Source organism: Rattus rattus, chromosome 1, assembly GCF_011064425.1.
Source record: "Rattus rattus isolate New Zealand chromosome 1, Rrattus_CSIRO_v1, whole genome shotgun sequence".
In the NCBI taxonomy this organism is placed as follows: Eukaryota; Metazoa; Chordata; class Mammalia; order Rodentia; family Muridae; genus Rattus; species Rattus rattus.
In genome coordinates, this window is record NC_046154.1 from 110,695,477 (window position 1) to 110,721,117 (window position 25,641).

Sequence of the window (25,641 nt, forward strand, 5' to 3'; positions counted from 1 at the left end):
CTAAACTCTGAAAATAAGTTGTTGGAAGAACTGAGAGCAATTACGTAAGGAGACAGAAGATACAAACAGAGGCAGTACCCTCGGAGCTCCAATGCCAGCATCCATCTTCTCGATGGAGAAGGTCTCCCTATACATGGGACACATGGCATCCAGCCAACTGGATCCTCCACTCTTGTCTCAGGGTTCCCTTCAGTATTCCCTTCGCATTATGGGAGATGCTGGAAACCTTCTGTTCCTGTGGGTTATTCCCATCCTATCATGTTGGAGATTAGAGCTAAGCCATGTGAGGAACTCGGAACATTAGCACACGATCCAAAAACTGCCTGGGACTATGTCACCACAGGGTACATGCTCTCCCAAAACACTGTCCCCAAGACTGAGAGAAAAGGAACAAAGGCTATTTTGTTGTCACAAAGACTGATCTCATGAAAGGATACTGCTATGACATGCTGTTATGCACCTGATGCCTTTCCTGTGGGCATGAACACATCTTTCTAAAAGGTGAAATAATGACCAAACCTACATAGTGTTATGTAACTTGCCTTCTCTTCAAGTTAGCTTTTTAGGTCATTAAATACCCCTCCCAGCCTCCTTGACAATTTTATTATATGGCTGCACCATATTTTACTACATTTGAAAATGTTAATGTTTTGTTGAATATCTTGGCAAAGTTTTACATATGTTCTAGACAGTTTTCTTTGAGTTAATATTATATAATTGGAATTTCCGAGTCAAAAGGTATGTGATTTAGGCTTTGGCATACAATAATACCTCTGGATAAAATAAGTTCTCTCAGAGTTTATCCTCAGATCCTTAGCTCTACTGAGTAAAACTTCAAGTGCTTATCAATCGCAATTTAATTACATTTCTTTCTTTGATTATTACTACGTTTAAATTTTTTCACATTATTTTTTTTTATTTTATGGGTTTTATAGTTCTGCTCACTTTTTGCTAGCTTTCGATTAAAGCATCTGTTTCATCTTATCTTTTGTTCTTCTGATTTGTAAGTACTCAACCAATTAGCTACCTGCCACATACATTATGTGTATGTGCACACGCGCACACACACACACTCAATTGTTCTCTCTCTCTCTCTCTCTCACACACACACACACACACACACACACACACACACACACACAAACCCTTCACCTTATCTTTTAAACCAGTTCATAATGTCTTTTGCTGTGTAGAAAACTCAAGGTTTTACATAGGTAAGCATTTCTGTTTTTCATTTCTGCACCAGGAATTAAGTAAGAATGGCCTCCTATTTCAAGATCACTGAATGTTTACTTAGCTTTTCTTTTGTGTCACTAGCTTTTTAAAGGCTATTAGTCCTTCAATTTCTGACCCAAGAAGTGCCTTCAGGAAAAGGACAGTGGGCCTGTGCTGAATAAATGCATCTGTGAAGACACTGGGGCTGTCCTGAAAGAGGGAGGAAGACAGCTGCCCGCTTTATTATTGCCCCATCTCTCGCGCTGCACCCAGTAGTTTGTTACCTTGCTCCTTTAGTGGAAGAAGTTAAGCTGGAAGAGTTAACATCAGGTTCATGTTCAAGGCCCCGGATGGGATGGCTCTTTTTGCTGTTGGCAGACTAAAGTTCAGATACCCTGCTCTTTTTTTTTCTGATTCATTTACTGCAGGCACAGCACACAGTGCTCAGCATGTGTGTGAGGATCTGATGTTTGCTGGGGGAGATGATGGTCTATAAAAAAATCACCATTGATACATTGGAGCCATGTCTACACCAAAGGCTGGCTGGCTGAGCCAGGGGGAGGAATTCTGGACTGCACTGCTTCACGGTATGTGAAAAGTAAGGACTGTGAATGAAGGCAGCAATGAGGTGGATTTGTTTCCTTTTTAGCTGACTGTAGAGATATTGGCCTGAGCGTCGATGTGAGACTGCCTCTATTGCTGGTACAAAAGAGTGGGGGGCTAAGACCATTTAGAGAAGAACTTGGGGAGGGGGAGTAAATTCATCCAGCAATGGCATCTGTGTACAATAGAGATCAGAGGCATCCCTAAACCCCTCTGCACGCGGTGACGCTCTGCACTCTTACAAAGCCAACAAAACAGATCTGGCCTTCCTGGAACATGACAAGGTCTGGAAGAAGACTGTGTCGCTGGCGGGGTGGGAAAAGGGAGAGTGTCACTTTGTGGGACATCAAAAAAAGCAGTTGTTTTCCAAACAGATGGAATGTAATCATAGACCCAAAGAGGATCCACAGGACACATCTTCACAAAAGTGATAACTATGAGACAGAGTACAGGCCACCACCCTAAGTGTGACACAGGAGGGGCTCTCGCACTGTGGGTGTGATCGTAACCCCCCAAGGCCTGTAGTGACAGGCATCCCCCTGCATTTTCCTCTGAGGACCCCGATTTCCCCTGCATTTTCTCTGGTATTGTTTGTTTATTGCAAACTAAAGTTGTTTCTTTACAGCATAACAACATACACAGAATATAAATGAACCCTAAACCTTTGCGACTAACGTGAGCGTATAATGTTGGGTGCAGTATATATTTATAAATATCAATAAGAATGATTCCAGAAAAGTAGAGGCTTTTCACAAAATTAAAAAGCTGAGTTCCAACTGTGAAGTTTGTCAACCATCATAAGGACCAGGAGGTCAGTTTTGCAAAAATATGTAAGAAAGTTGAAAAGATGGCCTTCCATTCTAAGCAGTTAGGGTTGGGATGTGGAAAACATGCATCTTGCAATTTGTTTAATGCATGAGACTCGGAATGCACAGCCACCGAGCCTGCTCACAATGTTAGGGAGGTGCGTCAGGATGAGGCAAACTTTCTAGAATGCACGTCCAGTGGATGTGTGTGGATTGATGTCTGTATGCAGGTGAGGGCGGGCACAAGATAAGGCAAGGCCTGCGATTGGGCAGTGAAAAAGTAAGGTGGGTGCAGAGTTTTGAAGAGAAGAGGAAGAGGGGAGGAAAGAAGAGGCAGAGGAGATGGAGGAAGAGAAGGATGACCCACCCCTGTGTGGCTTTAAATAGCCACAGGTAGCTATGAATATCTTACAAGGGATGGATAATTATAGGACAATTTGTCTTATCTAGGTGGGCAGTTTATATCAATATCAACTGGCTCTGAGTTTATTGTGTGGACGTTTTGTGGAGTGAGAATTTACAGATATAAATCTGATTGATAAATTACACACTTCTAGAGTTTTGATTTTACCAGGATACTGGGAACTGTGACAATAACGAGAGGGGGCGGATGCTGGGGATGTGAGCTGAGTCCACAGCAGAGAGCGGTGAGATAGACGGTTATTGCATGGGGCTAGCCATGGCGGTGAGATAGCCACAGGGCCCAGAGAGTAGCTGGTGGTAGCATGGGGTGGAAATTGGGAACTTAGTGAGTCAGGTAGAGACAATTTGAGAACTCTGGACCAGAAAGTCTGAGTCTGGCTGACCAAACGAGACCGCCGACATCATGTGGCCCGCCAGTGCTGGCGCAAGCATGAGATGGAGTTCCCACTTTAATTATATACCACTACAGATCTAAACCATGCACACCAGCCTGGAAATGGCAGCCCATTCACGGTGAGCCTGGTACCTAGGAATACCTCATTCATTCCCTTCTGTCTTCACTAATGCAAAGAGGTACTAGCATGGCCACACCTATGCCCTCACTGTCAGCCACGGGTAAGAAGGGGGAAAAATTGAGAAACAAAAGCCCTTCTTGGTATTGGTTATTAGGGTAACCCATGATTAAATTTCTAAAATAGGCTACCATTCTCTTTGTGCCATGGAGCCATTCAGGTTTTCCAGATGGATTAGACTTGATAGGCCACAGAGAAATCTATCACCAGCCTCGCCCAGGTGCCTCAAAGGAATAAGAACCCCTGAACGCTGTGGGTACTTTCTGTCCTGATCACTCTCTGACTGAAATGGCCCTGACTGATAATTAGGAAGGAGAAGAGTACTGGGGAGTGTGTCTAATGAAAAGGTATAGTTCGAATGTCTCCCAGCTTTCTAGGAACAAATCTACTTAAAACACCAGCCACGCCCATGACCACACTTCCAACATTTGGTTACACACCTCACTAATGAAATGACTCTAGTTTTATTGTACTGAGACGGGTCGTTTCCTCCTCCAGAGAAAGGCCCATTCTTTGTCTTATGCCAAGAAAGCCATAAAAAAAAAGAAATGCTGACCAATGGAGATGACACACCCAGCTTAATCACTACTTTCAATTAAAACGACATAAAATAAAGCACTCCCTGGGCCATGAGGGCAGAACGTAACTTCCCAAGCACCGGCACACCTACTGGTTCCCAAGAGTCTGCTTCTTAAGAGTGCACGAAGAACAAGACCATGACATCAGCTGCTGAGATGCCCTGGAGGCAACTTGGAGCTGGCAGATGGTAAAACTGCGCATGGAGGTTTCCCAAGCCTTGCCTTGACTTTCCAGTAGACCAGCCTCAAAATAAGAGGAGCCAAGGTTTATGGTGATAGACTTCTGTCTCCAGCCATGACTGTGGGCCAGAAGCCCGTCTACACCAAAGCTACTTCTTAGCCTGTTAAAGGGTAAATATTTCATCCTGGATGGGGACCTGGTATGGGGTGGGATGGGGGGAGGGTTGCAACCCGGCATCTAACAGAAGGTTTTCTCTTTCTTTGGCTCAGCTCGGCCAAGTGTAAAATTCTTCAACATAATGGCTTGGTTCTGTTGTAGCTGTTTATTCTGTTTTTATGGTCCCTTCCTTCAGATAGGTGCAAACCCAGAAGTACCTTAGCTCCTCCTACCCTTAAGAAGGCCAAAAGAATGACTTGAGAAAAGCTACGAGAGGGTGTCTTCAGGCTGGGAACTCAGCAGGTTAAATGGACTTTCTGTCGTCCAGACCAAAATACAGCTGAGTATTGTACATCTGTATCGCAGCCCAGAGATTAGGTCATGCTGTCTCTGTTTTTCTTGAAACCTCTGTTGTTTCACATTGGTCTGTGGCCCCAGAAGCTGGCCTGCCCTCCACCACTGAGCTCACACATGGCCACTGGCCCACCACTGCTATAATTTTCAACCAGAGGTGACCTTTGCCAAGGGACACTGGGAAATAAACACCAGGGGACAAATTTTATTGTCATGACTAGAATGGGAGAAAGGGGATGCCACTAAAAATCCCAAAATACAGAAGGTAGTCACTTACTCCAGAGTTCCCCTGTCACAGTGCCAAGCATCACGGAGAGATGACTCTGCTCCCGTCATGCCAAACATCTGCTGTTTCTGAGCATCCCAGACCTTCTCATATGCCTTTGTGCCCAAACACAGGCTTCTTCTTTTCCCTTTATAGCAGTGCTACACTCTCCACCAAGGCAATTATCCTTTACGACCCAGGTTCCTACTCAGAATTTCACCTCCTCTGTACTCTCATTCCTAGGTCACTGCTCTGGTTTATCTTGGTTTTGTTTTATCAACTTACTTGACACAATAGAGCTGCTTGAGAAGAAGAACCTCAGCTGGGAAAATGCCTCTGTCAGATTGCCTGCAGCCTAGTTTGTAGGGTATTTTCTTGATTAATGGTTGATGTGGGAGGGCCTTAGCCCATTGCAGTCAGTGCCTGAGCAGGTGGCTCTGGGTTGTACAAGTGAGAAAGCTGAGCAAGCCATGGAAGCAAGCCAATAAACAGGATTCCTCTACAGTCGTTGGTTCAATTCCTGCCTTGGCTTTCCCTGATGATGGACCATAACGTATAAGCCAAATAAACATTCTTCTCCCCAAGTTGCTTTTGGCCACAGTGTTTTATCACAGCAATAGAAACCTAAGAGAGTCAAAGATCTCTGGATGTTTCTTCTGAGCCTCCAGAGTGTCTGGTACACACCTCATTAGACTATTTAAAAACAAACAAACAAACAAACAAACAAACAAGCCTGAAATAGCCACCTGCTAGCAGCTCAATCCAAACCGTATTAATCGCTTATCAGTAACATGTCCATCTGGTAATCAATCATTCACTGCTCAGCAAATCAATCAGAGAATACACGGAGATGTTGCACATAGACTTACTAGACTCTCTTGCAGCTATGCCTACAGGCTAACATTGTTCCACATCAAAATAGCAGCAAATGTTTCTAAGAGGCCTGTCATGTAGACGGGCACAATACAAGGTAAGTGGCATGAATTAGCACATTTCACCCACTATTATTAGCAGTTTATACATGGGAGGAAAAAAAAGAGGCATCAAGAAGTTAGGTCACTTGCCTGAGGTCTGGCAGAACTGATAATCATCTCAGGAAGTCTTGCCCCACAGTCTAACTCTTCAATATTCATGTCATCATAGTCACACATACATTCAACCTTTCATCTATCAAACACCTCTGGGAAATGCTAAGGATACTCTAGAGAACCATTGATCATGGATTGGCCAACAGTGGCTGCACTCTGGCTGATAGACGGTTTATGGGCATCATACAAATATCCAACCTCTGAAACTTTAATGGCAGGAAAACAACCTCTTTGGGCCATGAAGAGACACATGTTCCCAAGAAAATCATGATACAAGAAAACTCAAAAGCATATTCAAAGCATCCTTTACCTTGTTCATGCTGCAGGGACGGGCACAAGGGATCAGACATGTCACAGTGTGAAGAAGCTCCTGAAGGTCCTTCTTGTTTCGGAACCCTCACTTCTTGAAGCAGACAGCTGCATTGAAAACACAAGCAAGAACCCCATTAGAGCCAGGAAGCTCAGTGAAGTCCTGTGTCCAGTAGAACTCTCAGCCAGGACTGCAGCCACTTACACTGTATTCAACAGGGCAGGCACATGGACCTACTGAGCCCTCAGTGCTCAGGGCTGCAGGGAAAGCATTGAGGATGAGGACAGCAAACACTGCTGCTCATTCTAGCTTCTTAGCACTCTCGGAACGGTAAAAGTCTAAACCAAGAAATAACCAGTGAAAGCGAGGGCTGTTTTTAAAAACTGCACGCAATTTAAATTAAGTTTAGATAGCTAATGTGGCTAGTGGCTGCCATTTTGTATAATGTAGGTCTAGGCACTCATATTTGGGGGGGGGGGCGCGTGCTACTCTGAAGCCTCGGGAACAAGCCTCTTGGATCTTTAAAATAACTAACTTTGAGCATTTACTAAGAGCTGATGACTTAGGAATGTCTTCTTGGTACTTGGATATAACTGGTGAGTGATGGCAGGACTGTGACCAGGCCTCAGTGCCTTTCCCTGCTGCCCCTCAGGAAACAGAGAAACCAGCGGGCAGAGAGGTCTGAGACTGGCTGCATCATCTTCGGGAGTGTGATTTGGAACCTCCTGGGCAGATAAACAAGGATTTCGAGAAATCAGCTGAATTAGCCAAATGAACAAAGTAACTCAATACTCCCATCCCCCACCCCCCAAAAAACCCGAATAAGGATCTGTGGTTTGTTCAGATTGTCATATTGGTTCTTTATGGAGTTTTTAAATTACTTTAATTAAAAATTTGGAATAAAACTGTGGTATAGTTCCAGGGTTTTTGACTTGTCAAATATTAAACAAAAACGAGAGTAAGATGTTTCTGACCGCTTACGTAGACATGCGATTATTTTCCTTTGAAAGATGCTCACAAGAGGACAGTGGTACACTATTGAAGTAATTTTACGGGGGCGGGGCTCTGCCTCACTCTAACCAGCATAGCACCTGAATAAAAGATACAGAAATCTGGTATTTTCATTATCAAGCTGTAAGTCTAAACTGGGCAGGCTATGAGCTACTCTAACTTTCATCCCAGCCATAGGCTCCATGTGTGTCCTCAGGATGACTTTCTCTCGCTGGGCCACATACTCATGGTCCATCTCCATGGTCCATCCTCTTCATGGCAACCTCTTCCTTCCCCTACCTTGTCTTCCCTCCTGATCCCTACCTCAGAACTCAAGTTCCGCCTTCCTCTCCCTCCTGCTTTGTCACACCCTTTTATTATACCATCAGAGATAATTGGGGACGATTCTTTACAGCACACCAGTCAGTACCATTGCCTGTGTCCAGGCTGCAACCTAACCGTAGGGCACAGAACTCAGCACACAAGACCAACGCAGTACACCGTGAGGCTCCTCACATTCGCCTACTGTGTATCATTTCTCTCGGATCTAGCTGCATCTAGTAAGATTTAATGAAGTTCTCACACTCTCGATGGCCCACCAGAGCCCCCATCAGCTCTAAGTCCTTGCCTATTGGAGAAAAACACACCTGCCGAGGCCAGGACACCAAGCGCCTTCTCATACTGACCCTTCCCGCTGCTATGAAAGTGAGTTTACAATTGTGTTTTCAAAAGAAAAACTCTTAACCCACAAACATTACTAGTCCGTGAACATCATGGTACCCTTGGTTTTTCTTTTTGCTTTTGTTTGGTTTATATGAATCAGGAAGGAAGGCGACCTCACTGCCATCACAGGGATTCCAAAGCAAACGGCATGCCAGCCTCAGGAGTACGTAGCAACACTACAAGAATCTTAGTAATACTACAAGGGAGAATCCCAGCACCCTGGCTTGCAGGGTGAGTCCACATAGGCATCTCGCTAGGAACACAATGTCCAGACAACAGTGGCTTCAAGGGCACAAAAATTCAATATCTAATTGACTAAAAAGTGAATGAAAAAAAAAATCATGAAATATAGTTGAATTACCAGAAGCAATGGCTAATGGATTTCTGACCTTTACAGTAGAAAAGCTATAGATGCAGTTTCTTACTTAGTCCATGTATTGATCCAACCTATCACATAACTGGAACGTTTGTCCCTGTGCCTTACAGAGATGTCTAACATCACACACTGTCACATTATTATTCACACTGGCACACAGGAAATGGGCACGCTGGTCCTAACCAGCGGACAGAGCTGCTTCATCAGCTACTCCAATAAGGACGCTTCCACGTCCCTTAGAACCTAGCTGTCCTACCCCTCCTTGTCCCTCCCACAGGCGTTCTTATGCCATCTGCAATGTGCGCCATTCTACAACCAGGCCAGACTAAAACTTCTTTGAGGGAAATATCAGTAACATGGAGAGTTCTTTACTCTCACTCAGGGAGTCAAGGTTGAAAGACTCTGTTAACACAGGACTGAAAAACAATTTTGGTAATTGCTACACAATGTCTTTGAAGTTTTGTTTTTTTTTTAAAGAAAACCATTTTAATGTCAGTGGTTTAAATAAATCTTCTGTTTCAAAGTGTGTGTGTGTGTGTGTGTGTGTGTGTGTGTGTGTGTGTTGTATAGAAAGAGTTAAGGGCATGTATAGGCATGGGTGCCCCTGACCATGCATCCACACATGCACATGCAGCTTTGGCGACTTCAAGTGTTTTCCGCCATATTTTTGAGACAAGGCATTTCACTGAGTCTGTAGTTCACCTGTGGCCTAGAATGGCTGGCAAGCAACCCCTGACCCCAGGTGCTCCTATCTCTGCTGTCCACAGCTGCATTTCAAGGTGTGCACCATCGGGGCTGGAGAGATGGCTCAGTGGTTAAGAGCACTGGCTGCTCTTCCAGAGGTCCTGAGTTCAATTCCCAGCAACCACATGGTGGCTCACAACCATCTGTAATGGGATCTGATTCCATCTTCTGGTGTGTCTGAAGACAGCTAGAGTGTACTCACATACATACATAAATAAATAAATATTTTTTTAAAAAGGTGTGCACTGTCAAACACTGCCACGCCCAGCTTTCCACATGAGTTTTGGGGTTCAAGCTGAGATTTTCATGCTTGTACAATAAGCATTGAAATGTCTCCCCAGTCCCAAGTGTGTAGAGCTCCTCTATTGATTATTGGGAATAGCATACAGCTGTTTAATAGTTACAAGCGTACCCTATGCTGATTAATGCTTTCAGTTCTGCCCTCAACCTAAGAGATAATTTACCTAGCCAGATACAAGGGTGTAAAAATTCTTTTTGATCGTGTTATAGTAAGCAGTATATTCCGGGTAGAAGTGACTTCTCGTCAAGATAGTATGGAATTAAAACACGTGCAAAGTCCACAGACGAAAAATAAACCCACCGTCCTCTCTGCCAACAAAGTGCATGTACAGGTGCACATCTACACGCCAGTCAACGGCCACTGTCAATAGGAAACAGCTCAGAGAACAGACAACACTTTTAGAAACTGGGTCAGTTCACGTGTGGACAGCAAGCGGAAGGACTGGCCTTGTTCTATCAAATATTTCCCATCTCCTTTCAAACATGGAAAACCCGGCTGGCCTGTGGTCAGCCTGGTTGTGAAGCAGCATAGAAGAAGCTACAGTTGAAAGATAATGACCTGCTTTCCTAAGAACACATCATTAAGGGTGCGGGGTGGGGGGAAGCTGCCCCGAGACATCACGGCAGAAACATAGGTGTCTTCACTCGAGTTCTAAATATTTTCTTTTTATCTTTTTTTAAGAAGCTGAAATTCCCCTCGTGTTGAACAAAGCTAAGTATAGATTCAAAGGGTGCCTTGAGAAAAACCAATCCCATGTGCCCTCGCGTTTTCCTATTCAGCTGATCCTAACAAAATTGATCCAGTGGGTAATAAAGTCTGTGCTCAGCCTTACACAGCTAAAAGGCTAATGAAATGTAATCACTCAAGGTGAGTGGAAGGAAGTATGAAGAAGCTCGCAGGGCTGGGGACACGGAGAGTAAAAGAGAAGGGGGGGTCAGCAGCAGAGTGCCTGCTCAGCATGCTCCAGGCGTTAGGCTCAAGCTCCAGTTTCAGGGAGGGAGGGAAGCAAGGGAGGGAGGGAGGGAGGGAGGGAGGGAGATAGGGAGGTAGGTAGGGGGTGGGGTTGAAAGGTTCCAAAATAAGTGAAAAGTAAGGGTCAGGTAAGCAAATAAAATAGCACTGGCAGTACGGCCAAGTCCTCACCAGCCAAGTCCTCTCTATGATGGGGACTGGGAGACTCAGGTTCCTGGTGAGAATCCCACACCCCGTGGCGTTTCTAGGGTTATATACTCTCGTGGTTTGGGCGTCTCGAGCATCGGCAAGTGGGAGTTGTGGAAAGGTAAGGACTGGGTCTACCTGTTTCACCACTATTTACCAACAACCTCCACCTACAATGAGACATCTGTTTTACCTGGATCACTGCTAAGATTCTATGAGGAATGATAAGAATAGAGTAAGCCAGCTTGACTCCGTCCTCCTTACTCGAAGGGAAGCTTAAGAGTGTCAAGGGCTGTTTCTTGATTGCCACGTCTTGGCTCTTGAAAACGCTGCTGATACTGACAGTTGAGAATGGGATGTGCTGACTCAGGCTTTCTCTCCACTCCACGGCTTCTTACCCTTCCCATTTGCTTATTCTGGAAGCCCTTTTGTGATCTGTCTCAAAGCTGGGTAGCTCAGGTACTCCAAAGGGATGTTGGCCAATAAAGCAAGCATTTCACTCTTCACAATGTTAAGACTGTCACTCACTGGCTTTCAGATGCCTGTGCTCTGAGACCAGCATGGGTTCTCTGGGCCATCCTTTTCCCTACACTACATTTGGCTGCGTAAACAAAAGACTAGACAGAGGACAGATGAAGAGCTTTTAGTTAAGAGTGGCCGAAGAAATAGAAAGACGAGCAGACTTTGAAGCTTGGACAAGCAGAAGAGTAGGTAAGTGGAACCCCTAGTTTCCTACACTCTGCTTTAAGGATTGGAGTATGTCCCATGTTTCTTTAGTCAAATCCTGACACCCTTGAACTGAAATCGTTGTCCAAGACTAAATAAATGTAAGGTCAATTTATTTCAGGAATTCTAATACCTCCATTCCACTCTACGGAACTTGGCGCTGAGATTAAGTACCCAAGGGGGGGGGACCCACAGAGATCCTTCCCCACCACACCTCTACTAAGGGTGTTCCTGAAGAGGCAGAGAAACAAGGGTGAGCTGCCTGAGGACTCTCGGCAGCTACTCCTGGATGTGCAGCTCTGGGTCTTCAGAGAGTCAATGTCCTCACCAAGCCCATACTGAGGTATCAAGCACACGGTACCACAGCTCACGCCAAGAGGCTGAACAGTGTTTGCCACCTGCCTTGAGTCCTGCACCCATCCAAGTCCACAAAGACAAAAGTGCCTTTCTATGGCTTCCTTCTCCAGGGTAGGGAATGTGATTGGAAATTAATATTCTAGATTTTAAGTAGGAAATGGTGACAAGGAAGTGGAAACAAGAGTTATAAAGAAGAAATACCTCTGGATGAAGAGAGCTGGGTGGGAGAGGAGGCGAGCAGGGGACATGCTAAGGGGGTTAGGTGTGGGGAGAGGGGCAGGAGAGGGCTGGGAGTGAGAATAGAAATCAATGGAGGGCATCTCTGGGACTAGCTGGAGGCCTGGAATGGGAAGGCTTTGGGGAGTCTATGGGAATGACCCTAGTTGAGATCCCTACCAGCTGAGACTGAAATGGCTACTTCCTATAGGACTTCCAAGACTCCCAGTGCAGGGAGGAGGACATCAGCCTACCCACAAACCCTCAATCCAAGATCAGTCCTGCCTACCAGGTGTGCAGTGTTAAAGGTGGAGCAGAAACTGAGGGAACTGCCAATCAATGACTGTCCTAATCTGAGACCCATGCCATGTGAGAGACAGCCAACCCTCTGGGGTTGTCTCTGACTGTTCTCTGCCATGGGATCCGCTTCCTCTAAATGGACTGTTTGGTTGGACTTCAGTGAGAAAAGGTGTGCTTAGTCCTGCTGGAACTGAATGTCCCAAGGCAGGGAGGTACCAAGAGAGGTTTCCTCTCTCTCTGAGGAGGAAGACATGGTGGGAGTGTGGGTTATAAGGGTGGGACTGGGAGGAGAAGAGGAAGTGGGGCTGTGATTGGGATATAAAGAGAATAAATAAATAGAACAATGAAAAGAAGGAGGAGAAGAAAGAGGAAGGAGAGGAAGAAGAGGAGAAGGAGAAGAAGGAGGAGCAAGAGGAAGAGGAGGAGGAGGAAGGATCCCTAATAGTGACAGAGAAGCTGGTCCGGATGCCAGGTAATGAACATTTAGATTCACGGCTGCCAGTATCAAAGCCAATCTGTCTCCTGGGTGACACTGAAGAGGTTACCTCTGGCTTTCTCTTGACTTACTGATCTTCTAAAACAAGAACACCGAAGGAATGATGATTGAATGGCCAGGCCACGAAGACAGCAATGATCTGAGTCTGCCGCTTGGTGCTAGTCCAGCAAAGAAGGAGCCTGGCGCATGTGTCCAAAGCCCATGAGATTCGAGCGTCAGGAGACAGCATCACAGACATTGTGTTACACTCTGAAACCTAGGGGTGGGATACAGAGGGCCAGAGCACGCTATCTCCTACCCATGAGCTTTGAGGTCAGCCAGAGGATTCTCCATTCCTTTACATTTCCAGGGGTGGGAATGGTTAGCCTGCCTGCTGGTCTTTCCAGGGCTGTGCTACTGTAGCTTTGTGGGGCACAGGAATCCCTGAGGTGAGCAGCCAAAGCAAGGCTTTGTGGCTCTCCTAGTTAGTTTTAACAATCAACCTGCCATTGATCGGAGTCACCAGAGGAGAGAGCTTAAGGAATTGCCCAGATGAGACTGTGGGCATATTTGTTGGGGCTTGTTTTGATTGCTGATGTAGGAAGGCTCTGTGTATCATGGGTGACACCATCCCTAGGCAGGAGACCCTGGGCTGTATAGGAAATCTGAGTATAAGCTGTCCTGTGAACTGTCTATCAAGCAATATCCTTTGTGGTCCCCGCCATATCTCTTTAGTTGTAAGGTGAGTTCCTTGGTTGGAGGTAATATTGTGTGGAATAGCAAACTCCCCTCACTGATAGACTGTGACACGGAATTATAAGCTGAATAATCCCTTTACTCCCTCCCATTGTGTTTGGTTGGAGTATTTTATCATAGCAACAAAGGAAATACAGTTGATCTGACCTCCAGCTAACTTCTGGCATGTGAGCAGAGTATGCGATTAAATCTTTGTTCTCCCCTCCTCCTAGGTGGGGTAAATCCTCCTACCACTCAAGGCCGTCCTCAGAGCCGAATGGCATAATATGGGAGAAAGAACCTGACATAGCACTCAAATAAGATAGGCCCTTCTCTCTTCTGTCCTCCATCCCCGGGGTCAGCACAACTTTATTCTGCATAAAAATTGCAAATGGGCAATCACTTTTAATCATTCTATTGGGTTATAATCTTATCAAGAGAAAATAACCTGTGTGATCTGTGTACCTGTCAAATTCCCAGCACTTGTTGACATGTTACACAGTTCAACTATGTTTAATCACAGTGCTTAAGCTAGTTTTCCTTATATTTGCCATCAGCTGAGGACATTTCCCATCATTCTACCATCCTCTAACGTTGTAATGTTAATACTTATTTATATTCCTCATTTGACCTGCATATATTTTGAATACATGAAATACAAGAAATAAAATACCAAATAGCCTTCACCTAAGAAGAATAGCATCACTTTAAGCCAGTGGAGTACAGTTTTCATGCTACTGGGAACACCGCTCTTTTTATGCCTCAGAAGAGAAAGACCTTATTGATACACAGGAGTCAAGCTTTAATTTTAGCAGCTTTAATTTAAGTTGGTCAATGTTACATACCACTGGAAGGTGTATCACGGGTGGCTGTCAGATGTACTACGAAACTCTCAATCCATGTGACAATTTTGGATGAGAAGTCTGAATTCCACTCATCCAGGATGAAGGTTTACCAACCACACCTGGCTTACTAGGTGTGTTATCTAGCGATTTCCTCCAAATTGCATCACTCCCATTTGAAAGGAGGCTCCTTGGGAACTCAGGAGGCAAAGGAATTTTACAAGACCCAAGAAGAACCAAAACTCTTAAAAGTCTTAGGAAGTTCCTAAAACTCACAAGAGTTGCAAGGGTCTTCCAAAAGGCTACATAAGCAGTGATGGCTCCAGGGAGAGGAGACATTTGGACAAGCTGAGCAGCTGTAAGTCACCCAGGCAAACCGGGGAATCAACCTTCACTAGTCATCACCCACGTTGGGGGTGGGCTTCCTGGTGATGCAGTTGCATTTGAGTCGTGCATGCCTCTGTAACTATCCTGCCTTTGATACTTTGCTATTGCAGTGAAGACATATCATGACTAAGGCAACTGATAGACTTTATTTGGGGCTCACAATTCCAGAGGGTTAGATCCCATAACATGGGAACAGGGTAGTCAGCAGACAGGGATGTCTCTGAAGCAGTAGCTGAGAACTTCTATCTTGACCCGCAGGCACCAGGCAGAAAGAAAGGGAGAGGGCAAATGGGAACAGTAGGGGTTTTGAAACATCAAACCCCACCGTCAGTGACATGCCTCCTCTAACAAGGCCACACCTCCTAATCCTTCCCAAACAGTTCAACCAAGGAGGGAACAAATATTCAAATATATGAGTCTTTGTGGGCCATTCTCACCTAAACCACCACATAACCCCTCACCTCCAATCCTGTAGGTAACTCCAATAAACTCACTGTTCACAAAAACTAGACTTGGGTAGAGTCATTCCTCTAGCCTACCACCAATGCTGTATCTGGAGTAAATAATCTTCCCAGGAAAAGCCAAACAACGCATGCTGGTAGAATTCTAGAGCTTCCTTCTTTTGATGGTTTGACTAATACAGGCAAGTCCGTTTTCTGTGGTTTGGTGGGAATCTCAAATGACAGCCTAGTGGCTCACTTCCAACTGAGGAAGGACTGATGTCACGGAAGGTAATTAGGAACCACGTCTTTAAAGGAGCCGAGAGGCCAGCTCACCCTTCCATCAAAGGTCACAATTACAGGACCTATTTTCTCTCAAGCAGACCCAGACAACAAGTAATACAGAGAGACAATCTCCTTAACAGGAGGTGATATACACAATTTAAATCTGCCCACTTTGGAAGCCTAGAATGGGTCTACCGTCTTGCTACTCTGGGGGAAAGCGCTTCTGTTGATTCGCAGAGGAGAGCTCTACTTGGCATGACAGGCTCGAATGCAAGGCCACCTCAATGAGTGTCTTTTAGTGTAGCTCAGCTTTCCTGCAGTGCAGGACCTGTACTTTTCACTACCAGCCTCATCGCAGCATGACCTGTTCTCTCCGAGGCACTGTCACGTGCTGGGTTGTTCAGCTATTCCACAGAGATAAGGTTTGGTTTGACCACAGCCCGAGTGCTTTCATGATCTGAACCACTTTCAAAATCAAAATAGCTTGTCACTTACCATGCCTAGCAATGAAACCAGATTTCTTCAAACATGGTGCCTTAGAGGAAATTCTTGCTCTCCTCAACAAACAATTCCACTGGCGAGTATAAACATCTCCCTACACCATCATGGCGAGTGGCTTTGGAGTCTTCCAGCACTTGGTGATGTCACTTTGCTGCGCTTTGAGCTCATATACGTGAAACTATTTTTTTTGTTTTGTTTTATTGAACATGCCTAAGGTTTTATGTGCATGTGATGGGAGGGGTTATCAAAAAATGGGTCAGCCTTTGTCTGCTGAGGATACACTAGTCTGCTGGAAATGTCCAATTTGGGGGTGGGGTTCCTAAAACTCAATTCTGCCATAATTTATTTCCCATATGTGTCCATTTAACTGCTGCTCAGTCTGGACCCAGAAATATGTTCTTTGTCACATCAGCTACATTGCGACTTCCTCTTAAACTCTTCCTCCTAATGGTAATGTCAGGTGAGAAAGAGCTTGAGGACAGCCCTGTCAACCCATTCTTGGCATCAGCCTTCCAGGCAACTGTCCTAAGGAAGCAGGTCATCTCCGTGCCTGCTCTCTGTTCTGTAGAAAGGAAGCCAGGTTATATTTACGTTTTCATGATTTATGACTGGATGATGGGATGCTGATGCCGGTGGGACAAGAGGGAAAGGGACAAGAAACAGAGCAAGGGCACAGTCACTCACTATGTCATCAGCAGGAACTGTAGGGCTGCCTGCTTTCTCCAACAGTCGTTCAAGGGACTGGCAGGGACACAGCCAGGCCATGTCCCTCGGGGCTCCCCTGATCTCATTATAGCAGTCGACACCAGTCCTCCTCACAAAACAAACAGGAAGTTTATGCCTGCCTCCCCCGGGGAAAGCTCACTACACACGCCTTCCCAAGGAGTCTGCAGCCACCAGCACGGGAAGGAAGTCAGCTCTGCTCCTCAGAAGAAAGTCTACAGCCTTTCTCTTTCTGGGATGGGATACAGAGTTGGTGAGCCCGAGGCTCTGGGTGCTGCTAAAGTGAGACATTTCCTCACTGCTGATATGGACATTCCAAGGCTCTGAGAGTAGGGCCACTTCCTCTGGAAGCTCTGGGGAAGACCTATGATGCAGCCTTGAAGGATTCCACCTGCTGAGATCAGAGTACAAGAAAGGGGCCATTCTCCAAGAACAAAATCCAGGTCTCAGTCAGTCTCTCTCTCTCTCTCTCTCTCTCTCTCTCTCTCTCTCTCTCTCTCTCTCTCTCTCTCTCCTGCCTCCCCCCCCCCCTTCTGTGTGTGCACACACATGTGCATGTGTGTGTGTGTGTGTGTGTGTGTGTGTGTGTGTGAGAGAGAGAGAGAGAGAGAAGAAGAGAGAGTTTTCCCTAAAATCATTTGTTTGCTGCTTAGGAGACTTTATATACCCAATGTTTGCCCCTTCAAATGACAAGAGAATGGGTTTACCTATAAGCTACAAGCTCAGTGGAAAAGCAAGGATTCACCACATGCCATGGTCTGAACAAGAAATGAGCCCAGGGTTGTAGCATTTGAACACTTGGTCCCCAGTTCGTAGCGCAGTTTACGAAGCTTAGACGGTACAGCCTTGTTGGAGGAAGTACATCCCTGGGGGTGGGCTTTGACATTAAAAAGCCTCCGTCACTTCCAGTTTGCTCTCACTGCTTCATGCTTGGAGCTCAAGATGTGAGTGAGGTCTCAGCTTCCTGCTCCTGCTGCCTACCATCCTTGTCATCATGGACTCTAACCCCCTGGAACCATATGCCAAAATAAACTTGCTTCCATAAGCAGCCTTGGTCATGGTGTATCACAGCAAGAGAAGCTACTGATACAGCATGCATGAGGCTCTGAGGCTCGTCTCCAGCAGAATACACAGCACACAACACATACACACACACACACACACACACACACACACACACACACACACGGGGATATCTGTGAATGTGTGGAGACAGTGTCAGTTATCTCCACAGGAGGAGGTGCCACTGGCATATGGAAGGCAGAAGCTTGCAAGGCTGCTACGATTCCTACTCTCCCACCTATAGGACGGACTCCATAATAATCACCTGGTCCAAACTATCAGTAATGCTGTAATAGATGCCTGGCTATAGAGGGAAGACTCGACATTGTAGAGCAGGGCTAAAACAAAGCCACTTCAAAATTATAATGCTGCTGCTACGTGGTTTAGGGATTCCTAAAACGCACAACAGCCACAAAAATGTACTCGTTCTTTCTTGAAGCTTCATAATCCACATCGGCCCCATAACAGCATGGCGACATCCCTGGAGCAGCGTGAAGGGAAGTGGAAGGGTATGAAGGTTGGAGCATTTGATCAGCAACATTGTGAGCGCTGTGTTTATTCTAGGTGAAGCTGTTTCTGAATGCTGACTACTGGGGACTAGCGACAGCAGGAATGTATGAGCTCAGCTCCAGAATTACTAAAACCACACAGGCGACTTAGATATATTTCCGTCTCAAAACACTGGCAAAATGTTCCAACTTTTAAAATGCTAACAAAATATGAGGAACCATGGTGCAGTTGACCTACATTCTAGGGTAGCTAAGAAGAGGGGCAGGGAAGGCTGCATAGTGGAGTTCAAAAATAAATGTGTGTGTGTGCGTGTGTATGTGTGAGTATGTGTGTAAGTGTGTGTGTGTATGTGTGAGTGTGTGCGTGTGTGTGTGTATGTGTGTGTCTATTTGTGTGAGTATTGTGGTATGTGTGTGTGTGTGTGCACACATGAGCATGTGTATGTGTGTGTATGTGTGAGGTGTGTGTATGTGTGTGGTGTGTGCATGTGTGTGTGTGTGTGTGTGTGTGTGTGTGTGTGTGTGTATGTGTGTCTATGTGTGTGTGAGTGTGTGTGTATGTGTAAGTGTGTGTGTGAGTGTGTGTGTATTCGTGTGTCTATGTGTGTGTCTATGTGTGTATTCGTGTGTCTATGTGTGTGAGTATGTGTGTATGTGTGTTTGTGTGTGTGTATGTGTGAGTGTGTGTATGTGTGTCTATGTGTGTGTGTAAGTGTGTGTGTATGTGTGTGTGTGAGTGTGTGTGTGTGTGTGTGTGTGTGTGTGTGTGTGTGTTCTGCTGGAGACTAACCTCAGAGCCTCATTTCTAATTTTCCATTTCTGTATTTCCATGTATTTCCTGTTCTCTGCACAGTGTGCTTGCTTACTTTGATGGATAGCACACTTAGATAACTTGGTCATTTTTCTCTTATACTGAATTTCATTCTGCAAAACAGGGAAATCCCTGCACTAGTGTGTATAAGCGAAGTCAAACTTTATGAATGAGCGGGGGCCGTTTCAGTGGATTGTTTCAAAGGGTACAAATAGTAAGCAAAACCAATCCGTGAAGTTAATGCTGCTTCCCCACAGTTAAGAATCCGGTTCTTCTTACTGTCCAAATGCCACGGCGGGGGGAAATGATGCCTTCCTCGGCATTTCAAAACTCTTCATGTCAGCTCGAGCGTGGAAAGCATACGGATGACTCCGTTCCACCTACCGTAATTACGGTACACCTCTCAGCAATCCTCCACAACATCCACTCTCCCCTCTCCACTCAAGTCCTCTCAATGATCTCTGGAAACCATTAACCAAAAGTCCTGTTCCAATTTTCCTCTTCTCCCTCCTCTGTGTCCTCAGTCATGCTGGCGTCAGGACAAAGCTAACTTGTATTACATCACAAAGCAAACTCGTTTTCTCTAAAGCAGCCCATTGGTCCTTTACCGCTACTGGAACGAAGGCTGTCACAGTGTGGTCTTTGTTACTGAGGGCTGCTTGTAAAAATAAAATAAAATGAAAGTTTTCCCGTACTCCTTTCCTCTGCTAAAAAGAGGGGAGCGTCTAGCCGGGTTCCACCCATGCAGTAAACTAGACATTACCTTATATACAAGCGCCTCTATGGCATTCCTCAGCCGGGCTGCCTGCTGTGGAATTCCTGCACTAGGCTGCAGGCTGCAGGCTACAAGTTTCCCTGGCTCTCCCTCCTTTCTGCTTTGGCTGCTCTTTCCTTTCCTTTATTTATTTTCTTTCTTTCTTTCTTTCTTTCTTTCTTTCTTTCTTTCTTTCTTTCTTTCTCTCTCTCTCTTTCTTTCTTTCTTTCTCTCTCTCTTTCTTTCTTTCTCTTTCTTTCCCTCTCATTTCCACTGCCTCGCTGTGTTTTTGTGTAAATGATCTCACATGACTCAACAAATCCATCTGCCTGAAGCAGGCCAAGTCTGGAGCCCTCCCAGGAGGGAGGAGAAGAATTGCTTTGTGGAAAGGACCTGGAGCGCTGCCCTTCCTCTGGCTCGAATTACCCGCCTGTCAGGCCTGACGGATCTGGCTAAAAATAAAAGGAAACGGTCTGTGAAAAGCAGATGAATGGGCCCAGCAGCTCCTCAGATAACACAGACCTGCTGGTGCCCAAAGCTTCCCAAACAGAAACTTCAAATGTGCGACCTCTGAGTGCAGCTATGTGGCTTCCAGGTGACCGGAATGTCTGATGTCTGACCCACCAGAGTGGGTGTCGCAGCCTGGATTTTGATTTTAGGCCTCCCTGCCATCTCTCTCTCTCTCTCTCTCTCTCTCTCTCTCTCTCTCTCTCTCTCTCTCTCTCTGTGTGTGTGTGTGTGTGTGTGTGTGTGTGTGTGTGTGTGTGTGTGTGTTAAAGAGGGGAAAAGAGGAAGGGGAAATAAAGATTTGTAACAAAAAGGTTCTCAGAGCACAGCTGAACTCAGTGGAGTGACGGCTTCCCACGTTTTAAAACAATGTTGTTTCCACTACAAAATTCTCCTCCACACCAGACATTTTCAGCCTCCCTGTGATGTCACTTCTCCATTCCGAGCCAGCAAAGAGTTAAAAGTCCTTCTTGTAAGTGTATGGCCAGCGCCTGCAGTGGGTATTAAGCACTTAGGTTTGCCATGTAATGACACACTGTAACAATCTGTAATACGAAACATCAGCAAAGCTCTGGCTCCGAGGCTCGCTCTCCCCACCATTAGCCATATGTTTGGCTCCTCAGATAGCCAAGCGGGTGTTCCAGCATGCCATCTGGTTTCTATCCACATAGGCAACTGCAAAGCAGGGGCTGTAACCCTCTGGAGCTCTGTGTTTCTTTTCCCATCTTCCCCTTTCACCCCCTCCCAGCTCCTTGGTTCCCTTGCAAAAGAATTCTCTGCCATTTATCACATGCAAAGAAAATGTTACCTGACCTGGCAGCAGTGGAGCCATTAGGAATGCACAGCTGAACTGTAAACACGCCAGAGGGTCCTTTACAGGATCTCCACAAGTCAGCCTTACCCCCCACATCCTCTACCCCCTTCCTCATCTCCTGTGAGTACTGACACTTGATCCAGCATGTTAAAAATAGGTACATTCTTGACAGATCCAGGGTTTGCTGTGGTGCCCTTCACAGTCACTTCACACACTGACAGTAAGGCTTTAACTCGCATACGTGTGAGCGAGCACTCGAACATACACACACACACACACACACACACACACACACACACACACACACCCCACATGTTTGTCTCAGCACCCAGGACGACATACCCCTGACTCACTTCAGGAGTCCATCCCTCCTGCTCCCAGGTATTCAACTTCTATTGTTTGGTTTTCTGATGGCTCCTTCCTTCGAGAGGCTAACCAGGGAGAGAGATGAGGCTCTTTGGAATAGGAGCACGCAGCCATTTTCAGTCAACTGTTGACTGACCAAAGAATGCTTTCTTCCTTCTGCATTTTTCAGAGGTGAAAGCAGACGACAAAAATAATCTCCCTCTTCTTGCCCAAACCCCTGATGTGGGGATTACCGATGTGCGCCACTACGCTGGGTTATGTGGTGCTGCGGATCAAACCTAGGGCTTTGTTCATGCGAGGTGCGTCCTCTGCCAGCACAGCTACTTCCCCAGGCCTGCGCTTGAGCAGTCTGAAGGCATGGCCCACGCTGTTGGAATTTGCGGGGTTTTCCTAGAGAGTCTCCTTTACAGGATTTGAAGCTCTCTGTAATCTTTTTAATCGCACGTTGGGATGTCTGATACACAGAAAAAAAATTCTCCTCATTTCCGTAAAGATCGAAACTCATTTTGCTGCATTAAGAGATCATTAATTAGGGCTTAAGGCCTGCCATGTCTTATTTTAAAGGCTGGTTTCTGACATTCCAAAAACAAACAGAAGACCATCATTAGAAAGGGACTAACCGGAATGTCAGATTTTATCACATGGTGGGCTGGAGAGGATCTGTCAGGGGAGGTCTGCTTATCAGTCTAACAAGGGTGCCAGGAAGGCCACTATCTGTGCAAACTTCTTAAGTCCACTGCCCCTGTGGATCCACACTTTCATTATCTTAATGTGTGTTACATTAGCTAATACAGCTATTAAGATTCTGTGTTTACAGGTTTTAGAGAATGTCGTCAAGGAGAACTTTTAATTTAGAAAGCTTTAGGAAAATATATATATATACATTAATTATAATTACAAATTATTAATGAGATATTCCAGATTTTACACTGGCTCTTGAAATAGTATAGACTGTTCACATATAGCATCTTCCAATGTGTATTTGTCATAACTCAGGGACATTGGTCACCTGTGGATAGCGGTGACTGTGCTGGGCAGCACAGACATAGCCTTTAGAGACAGCGCAGGTCAAAGGATATATACAGGCTGTCTCCTAAAGCAACGCACAAGAGCCAGGTGTAGGAGAGGGAGCACTGGGTCTGGGAAATGGCTCTAAGCTGCTTGGAGAGTCCAAGCTGAGGAGGAGGAGGGAGGAGGAGGGGAAGGAGGGGGGAGGGGGGGGGGGAAGGGGGGAGGAGGAAGAGGTGGTGGTGGTTATGGCTTAGGGCCAGAGCAGGGAAAACAGGGTGGCATGAAAGAGTTAGCCAAAAAGTATTTCCAGAAAGAATTCAGGGGATAAAAAGACTGGTCACTTAGCGATGAAAGAAAGGGCTCATAGAACTGTCCAACATGGCTGTGGTTGATGTTGGTGGTGGTGGTGGTAGGGTGTGTGTGTGTGTGTGTGTGTGTGTGTGTGTGTGTGTGTTTTAATATTAAAGTGTATGTTTTCAGTGAAATGTCAGTGACTGGGTGATTTAAGGTAAAATCTGTAAATACCTCTGCAGTTGAAAATAACCTATTTATTGAACACATGCTGAGTATCCCTCACGGGTGAGGTAGTGCTAGGCACGAGGGGAGGCAAAGCTTTGGGACCCAGCTGAATCTTCTGTTGTTTCCAAGACAGGGTCTCTACTGCACGGGGTCCATGCTAACCTTAACGTCACTAGGAAGCTCCTGCAGGCCTCAGACACACCATCTTCCTGTTTCTGCCTCCTAAGTTCTGAGATTACCAGTGTACACACAACACATGGCCCCAGTCATTACTTCTGAGGGGGCTCGAACATGATGTGGGCCTGAGCAACAAAACGGAAGAAGCTCCCTAAAATATAACTTAGATTTTTTTCCCACAAAGCACTCAACAGGCTTCTCCTTCTGTTAGGAATGGGTCTTTTAGGCAGCAGAGGCCACACTGCCGACTTGAAGGGATGCGGGATTTTAGTTCCTGTTTGTATTCAGCTGTGCTGACTTAAGGACACCGCAATGCAGGCAACCATAGAGGTCGGTCACTCACTATCTGAACCGTACGGTAAGAACTCGGAGACACTTTCGGACGGAGTCCCGGCTCTCTGCTCTCCTACTGCTGGCTCAGAACCCAACTTGACGCAAGGAACACGGGATGCTTTCCTATGTCCAATACTACGGGTCAACGCCTGCATCTGTGTTCTGGAAGGGAACCGATATGAAGGGCCAGCTGCACTGGTAATGATAACGACTTTTTAGTCTTCCATTGGATAATTTGATAATCTACCTCAAACTCCTCCAAAAGCTTAAAAAGTATCAAGTCAGACTTAACTGCAAAGTTTAATAACCCGCGTAATTAATTGAGTGTATAATCCGACAACTGCTTAAATTCCTTAAAACAAGGAACATGTGAAACATTCAGTGAGTTGAGTGACTCTGTATCAGTCTGTGGGTTGCCAACCCGCACAGGTGACCGTGGCCCACACAGCTCTGAAGCCTGGGCAGGTGATCCACTTGCTGAATAAGTGTGACAGAAGCAAACTGACTGCTCCATTTGTGAGCATAATCGGGCTAGAATCTAAAAACAGAGCTATGCAACTTCTTGATCAATGCTAACTTCTGTGCTTGCTAATCCTAGTTGTCAACTTGTCACGCCGGGGAAGAGGGACTCTCCCTTGAGAAACTGCCTCCTTCAGAATGGCCTGAGAGTGTGTCTGAGGGGCATTTTGTTGGTTGCTAATTGATGGAGAAGGGTCTTGGCCACCAAGAGCATGCTGCCCGCCCTGCCTAGCCCCAGGGAGGGAAGGTATCTCTGAGTTACAGAAGGAGGCTAGCTGAGTACATATGTCCAGCTAGCCTGTAAGCGGCATTCCTCCGGGGATTCTCCTCAGGTTCCTGCCTTGAGTTTCTGCCGTGACCTCCCTCAATGATGGACTGTAAGATGATATAAGCTCTTCCCTCCCTAATCTAGAACAATTTGTGAGGAATTCCAACATATAACATCAAATTAGCAAAAATAAAGAGCACAATTTTCAAGTTAACTTGATAACCTAATTCAATATATTGGTAGTTTCAGCACATTCAAATTTGGTCATGCATTGAGTGGTTTTAAAATTATAGTTAGAAAGGTGTTTTAAGGTACTAAGGCGAAATGCAAATTAAATATTTACAGAGCCTTTCAAATCCAGGGAACTAAAACGGACCAGAGGTTGAAGGCCGTTGGTTTAGTAAGCACTTTAAAGTTAAAATACAATTTTTTTAAAAGAAGAACCATTGGTGTAACCCTACATGAGGATCATCAGGTTAGGCCCGAACATCAGCCAAGAGGAGCGACCATTTCTCCTTGCCACAAAAGCAGAGAATCTGAGAAAAGAAGCTCCAGACAGCATCTGGAGAGCCTCTAATGACAGACCGAGAGGTGCTGGGCCCGACAGCTGAACTACATAGTCTCATCTCAGTGTTTCTCATTGGATAATTCTTCAACAATCCGTTCACTCTTCATACACCAAGGCGCACTCTGAGAAACCTGGGACGCGTCCTAGAAGGAAAAGACAAAGCTCCTATCTTTATGGACAGGCGGAGGACAGACTATCTGCGGACAGACAATAAACACAGATAAAGCTCACAATGGCTATTGTTTCTTCGCTGTAAGGCAACAAGAGCAATGGAAAGCTGGAGTGAGAAGAACTGCAAGTGTGGAGGACATGGTTGTCGTTTCAGAGGCTAACCAGGGTGGGCCTCCTTGAGGAGGCACAAGATGGGGTGAGTAAGAACATGCTATCATGTAGAACACGTTCTCCCAAGGACTTGAAAACCTGCCCTCTCAGGCCCTCGGGTAATCCTAATGGACCTAAATTTGAGTACCGCTGGCTTCAGGGAAGGGACTTAAAAGCACGTGTTGGTCTGGGTGTCGTTATGCCTATCTGCAATACAGATACCCAAGAGAGCATGATTTTGAGTTTAAGGCCTGCCTGGGGTTAAAAAGTAA

The 25,641-nt window shown here is 45.8% G+C and overlaps 1 protein-coding gene across 4 annotated transcripts in view; it reads right to left on the reverse strand.

The window, feature by feature from the left end:
* Bach2 (BTB domain and CNC homolog 2) overlaps positions 1–25,641 on the reverse strand; it is a 338,351-nt gene that overhangs the window by 253,203 nt on the left and 59,507 nt on the right. For all 4 annotated transcript variants that reach the window (XR_004388066.1, XM_032904907.1, XM_032904914.1 and 1 more), the window contains exon 2: positions 6,552–6,658. The gene's annotated coding sequence lies outside the window, so the exon portion shown is untranslated. The remainder of the gene's footprint in view (positions 1–6,551; positions 6,659–25,641) is intronic.